Source organism: Pleurodeles waltl, chromosome 1_2 (assembly GCF_031143425.1).
Source record: "Pleurodeles waltl isolate 20211129_DDA chromosome 1_2, aPleWal1.hap1.20221129, whole genome shotgun sequence".
Taxonomy (NCBI): Eukaryota; Metazoa; Chordata; class Amphibia; order Caudata; family Salamandridae; genus Pleurodeles; species Pleurodeles waltl.
In genome coordinates, this window is record NC_090437.1 from 356716368 (window position 1) to 356722367 (window position 6000).

The following is a 6000-nucleotide window of genomic DNA, read 5'->3' on the forward strand; positions in this document are numbered from 1 at the left end:
GGTTCTGTTACCCAGAATCCTTTGCAAACCTCCCAATTTGGCAAAAAAAACACATGTTCCTCACATTTCTGTGGCAGAAAGTTCTGGAATCTGAGAGGAGCCACAAATTTCCTTCCACCCAGCGTTCCCCCACGTCTCCCGATAAAAATGATACCTCACTTGTGTGGGTAGGCCTAGCGCCCGCAACAGGAAACGCCCCAAAGAGCAACGTGGACACAGCCAAATTTTTGAAGGAAAACAGAGGTGTTTTTTGCAAAGTGCCTACCTGTAGATTTTGGCCTGTAGCTCAGCCGCCACCTAGGGAAACCTACCAAACCTGTGCATTTCTGAAAACTAGAGACCTAGGGAATCCAAGATGGGGTGACTTGTGTGGCTCGGACCAGGTTCTGTTACCCAGAATCCTTTGCAAACCTCAAAATTTGGCTAAAAAAACACATGTTCCTCACATTTCTGTGGCAGAAAGTTCTGGAATCTGAGAGGAGCCACAAATTTCCTTCCACCCAGCGTTCCCCCACGTCTCCTGATAAAAATGATACCTCACTTGTGTGGGTAGGCCTAGCGCCCGCGACAGGAAACGCCCCAAAGCGCAAAGTGGACACAGCCAAATTTTTGAAGGAAAACAGAGGTGTTTTTTGCAAAGTGCCTACCTGTAGATTTTGGCCTGTAGCTCAGCAGCAACCTAGGGAAACCTACCAAACCTGTGCATTTCTGAAAACTAGAGACCTAGGGGAATCCAAGATGGGGTGACTTGTATGGCTCGGACCAGGTTCTGTTACCCAGAATCCTTTGCAAACCTCAAAATTTGGCTAAAAAAACACATGTTCCTCACATTTCTGTGGCAGAAAGTTCTGGAATCTGAGAGGAGTCACAAATTTCCTTCCACACAGCGTTCCCCCATGTCTCCCGATAAAAATGATACCTCACTTGTGTGGGTAGGCCTAGCGCCCGGGACAGGAAACGGCCCAAAGCGCAACGTGGACACAGCCAAATTTTTGAAGGAAAACAGAGGTGTTTTTTGCAAAGTGCCTACCTGTAGATTTTGGCCTGTAGCTCAGCCGCCACCTAGGGAAACCTACCAAACCTGTGCATTTCTGAAAACTAGAGACCTAGGGGAATCCAAGATGGGGTGACTTGTGTGGCTCGGCCCAGGTTCTGTTACCCAGAATCCTTTGAAACCTCAACATTTGGCTAAAAAAACACATGTTCCTCACATTTCTGTGGCAGAAAGTTCTGGAATCTGAGAGGAGCCACAAATTTCCTTCCACCCAGCATTCCCCCACGTCTCCCGATAAAAATGATACCTCACTTGTGTGGGTAGGCCTAGCGCCCGCGACAGGAAACGCCCCAAAGCGCAACGTGGACACAGCCAAATTTTTGAAGGAAAACAGAGGTGTTTTTTGCAAAGTGCCTACCTGTAGATTTTGGCCTGTAGCTCAGCAGCCACCTATGGAAACATACCAAACCTGTGCATTTCTGAAAACTAGAGACCTAGGGGAATCCAAGATGGGGTGACTTGTGTGGCTCGGACCAGGTTCTGTTACCCAGAATCCTTTGCAAACCTCCAAATTTGGCAAAAAAACCACACGTTCCTCATATTTCTGTGGCAGAAAGTTCTGGAAGCTGAGAGGAGCCACAAATTTCCTTCCACCCAGAGTTCCCCCATGTCTCCCGATAAAAATGATACCTCACTTGTGTGGGTAGGCCTAGCGCCCGCGACAGGAAACGCCCCAAAGCGCAAAGTGGACACAGCCAAATTTTTGAAGGAAAACAGAGGTGTTTTTTGCAAAGTGCCTACCTGTAGATTTTGGCCTGTAGCTCAGCAGCAACCTAGGGAAACCTACCAAACCTGTGCATTTCTGAAAACTAGAGACCTAGGGGAATCCAAGATGGGGTGACTTGTATGGCTCGGACCAGGTTCTGTTACCCAGAATCCTTTGCAAACCTCAACATTTGGCTAAAAAAACACATGTTCCTCACATTTCTGTGGCAGAAAGTTCTGGAATCTGAGAGGAGCCACAAATTTCCTTCCACCCAGCATTCCCCCACGTCTCCCGATAAAAATGATACCTCACTTGTGTGGGTAGGCCTAGCGCCCGCGACAGGAAACGCCCCAAAGCGCAACGTGGACACAGCCAAATTTTTGAAGGAAAACAGAGGTGTTTTTTGCAAAGTGCCTACCTGTAGATTTTGGCCTGTAGCTCAGCAGCCACCTATGGAAACATACCAAACCTGTGCATTTCTGAAAACTAGAGACCTAGGGGAATGCAAGATGGGGTGACTTGTGTGGCTCGGACCAGGTTCTGTTACCCAGAATCCTTTGCAAACCTCCAAATTTGGCAAAAAAACCACACGTTCCTCATATTTCTGTGGCAGAAAGTTCTGGAAGCTGAGAGGAGCCACAAATTTCCTTCCACCCAGCGTTCCCCCACGTCTCCTGATAAAAATGATACCTCACTTGTGTGGGTAGGCCTAGCGCCCGCGACAGGAAACGCCCCAAAGCGCAAAGTGGACACAGCCAAATTTTTGAAGGAAAACAGAGGTGTTTTTTGCAAAGTGCCTACCTGTAGATTTTGGCCTGTAGCTCAGCAGCAACCTAGGGAAACCTACCAAACCTGTGCATTTCTGAAAACTAGAGACCTAGGGGAATCCAAGATGGGGTGACTTGTATGGCTCGGACCAGGTTCTGTTACCCAGAATCCTTTGCAAACCTCAAAATTTGGCTAAAAAAACACATGTTCCTCACATTTCTGTGGCAGAAAGTTCTGGAATCTGAGAGGAGTCACAAATTTCCTTCCACACAGCGTTCCCCCATGTCTCCCGATAAAAATGATACCTCACTTGTGTGGGTAGGCCTAGCGCCCGGGACAGGAAACGCCCCAAAGCGCAACGTGGACACAGCCAAATTTTTGAAGGAAAACAGAGGTGTTTTTTGCAAAGTGCCTACCTGTAGATTTTGGCCTGTAGCTCAGCCGCCACCTAGGGAAACCTACCAAACCTGTGCATTTCTGAAAGCTAGAGACCTAGGGGAATCCAAGATGGGGTGACTTGTGTGGCTCGGACCAGGTTCTGTTACCCAGAATCCTTTGCAAACCTCAACATTTGGCTAAAAAAACACATGTTCCTCACATTTCTGTGGCAGAAAGTTCTGGAATCTGAGAGGAGCCACAAATTTCCTTCCACCCAGCATTCCCCCACGTCTCCCGATAAAAATGATACCTCACTTGTGTGGGTAGGCCTAGCGCCCGCGACAGGAAACGCCCCAAAGCGCAACGTGGACACAGCCAAATTTTTGAAGGAAAACAGAGGTGTTTTTTGCAAAGTGCCTACCTGTAGATTTTGGCCTGTAGCTCAGCAGCCACCTATGGAAACATACCAAACCTGTGCATTTCTGAAAACTAGAGACCTAGGGGAATCCAAGATGGGGTGACTTGTGTGGCTCGGACCAGGTTCTGTTACCCAGAATCCTTTGCAAACCTCCAAATTTGGCAAAAAAAACACACGTTCCTCATATTTCTGTGGCAGAAAGTTCTGGAAGCTGAGAGGAGCCACAAATTTCCTTCCACCCAGAGTTCCCCCATGTCTCCCAATAAAAATGATACCTCACTTGTGTGGGTAGGCCTAGCGCCCGCGACAGGAAACGCCCCAAAGCGCAATGTGGACACAGCCACATTTTTGAAGGAAAACAGAGGTGTTTTTTGCAAAGTGCCTACCTGTAGATTTTGGCCTGTAGCTCAGCCGCCACCTAGGGAAACCTACCAGACCTGTGCATTTCTGAAAACTAGAGACCTAGGGGAATCCAAGATGGGGTGACTTGTGTGGCTCAGACCAGGTTCTGTTACCCAGAATCCTTTGCAAACCTCAACATTTGGCTAAAAAAACACATGTTCCTCACATTTCTGTGGCAGAAAGTTCTGGAATCTGAGATGAGCCACAAATTTCTTTCCACCCAGCGTTCCCCCACATCTCCCGATAAAAATGATACCTCACTTGTGTGGGTAGGCCTAGCACCCGTGACAGGAAACGCCCCAAAGCGCAACGTGGACACTGCCAAATTTTTGAAGGAAAACAGAGGTGTTTTTTGCAAGGTGCCTACCTGTAGATTTTGGCCTGTAGCTCAGCCGCCACCTAGGGAAACCTACCAAACCTGTGCATTTCTGAAAACTAGAGACCTAGGGGAATCCAAGATGGGGTGACTTGTGTGGCTCGGACCAGGTTCTGTTACCTAGAATCCTTTGCAAACCTCAGAATTTGGATAAAAAAACACATGTTCCTCACATTTCAGTGGCAGAAAGTTCTGGAATCTGAGAGGAGCCACAAATTTCCTTCCACCCAGCGTTCCCCCACGTCTCCCGATAAAAATGATACCTCACTTGTGTGGGTAGGCCTAGCGCCCGCGACAGGAAACGCCCCAAAGCGCAACGTGGACACAGCCAAATTTTTGAAGGAAAACAGAGGTGTTTTTTACAAAGTGCCTACCTGTAGATTTTGGCCTCTAGCTCAGCCGCCACCTAAGGAAACCTACCAAACCTGTGCATTTCTGAAAACTAGAGACCTAGGGGAATCCAAGATGGGGTGACTTGTGTGGCTCGGACCAGGTTCTGTTACCCAGAATCCTTTGCAAACCTCAAAATTTGGCTAAAAAAACACATGTTCCTCACATTTCTGTGGCAGAAAGTTCTGGAATCTGAGAGGAGCCACAAATTTCCTTCCACCCAGCGTTCCCCCACATCTCCTGATAAAAATGATACCTCCCTTGTGTGGGTAGGCCTAGCGCCCGCGACAGGAAACGCCCCAAAGCGCAACGTGGACACAGCCAAATTTTTGAAGGAAAACAGAGGTGTTTTTTGCAAAGTGCCTACCTGTAGATTTTGGCCTGTAGCTCAGCCGCCACCTAGGGAAACCTACCAAACCTGTGCATTTCTGAAAACTAGAGACCTAGGGGAATCCAAGATGGGGTGACTTGTGTGGCTCGGACCAGGTTCTGTTACCCAGAATCCATTGCAAACCTCCAAATTTGGCAAAAAAAACACATGTTCCTCACATTTCTGTGGCAGAAAGTTCTGGAATCTGAGAGGAGCCACAAATTTCCTTCCACCCAGCGTTCCCACACGTCTCCCGATAAAAATGATACCTTACTTGTGTGGGTAGGCCTAGCGCCCGCGACAGGAAACACCCCAAAACGCAACGTGGACACAGCCAAATTTTTGAAGAAAAACAGAGTTTTTTTTGCAAAGGGCCTACCTGTAGATTTTGACCTCTAGCTCAGCCGCCACCTAGGGAAACCTACCAAACCTATGCATTTCTGAAAACTAGAGACCTAGGGGAATCCAAGATGGGGTGACTTGTGTGGCTCGGACCAGGTTCTGTTACCCAGAATCCTTTGCAAACCTCAAAATTTGGCTAAAAAAACACATGTTCCTCACATTTCTGTGGCAGAAAGTTCTGGAATCTGAGAGGAGCCACAAATTTCCTTCCACCCAGCGTTCCCTCACGTCTCCCGATAAAAATGATACCTCACTTGTGTGGGTAGGCCTAGCGCCCGCGACAGGAAACGCCCCAAAGCGCAACGTGGACACAGCCAAATTTTTGAAGGAAAACAGAGGTGTTTTTTGCAAGGTGCCTACCTGTAGATTTTGGCCTGTAGCTCAGCCGCCACCTAGGGAAACCTACCAAACCTGTGCATTTCTGAAAACTAGAGACCTATGGGAATCCAAGATGGGGTGACTTGTGTGGCTCGGACCAGGTTCTGTTACCTAGAATCCTTTGCAAACCTCAGAATTTGGCTAAAAAAACACAAGTTCCTCACATTTCAGTGGCAGAAAGTTCTGGAATCTGAGAGGAGCCACAAATTTCCTTCCACCCAGAGTTCCCCCATGTCTCCCAATAAAAATGATACCTCACTTGTGTGGGTAGGCCTAGCGCCCGCGACAGGAAACGCCCCAAAGCGCAATGTGGACACAGCCACATTTTTGAAGGAAAACAGAGGTGTTTTTTGCAAAG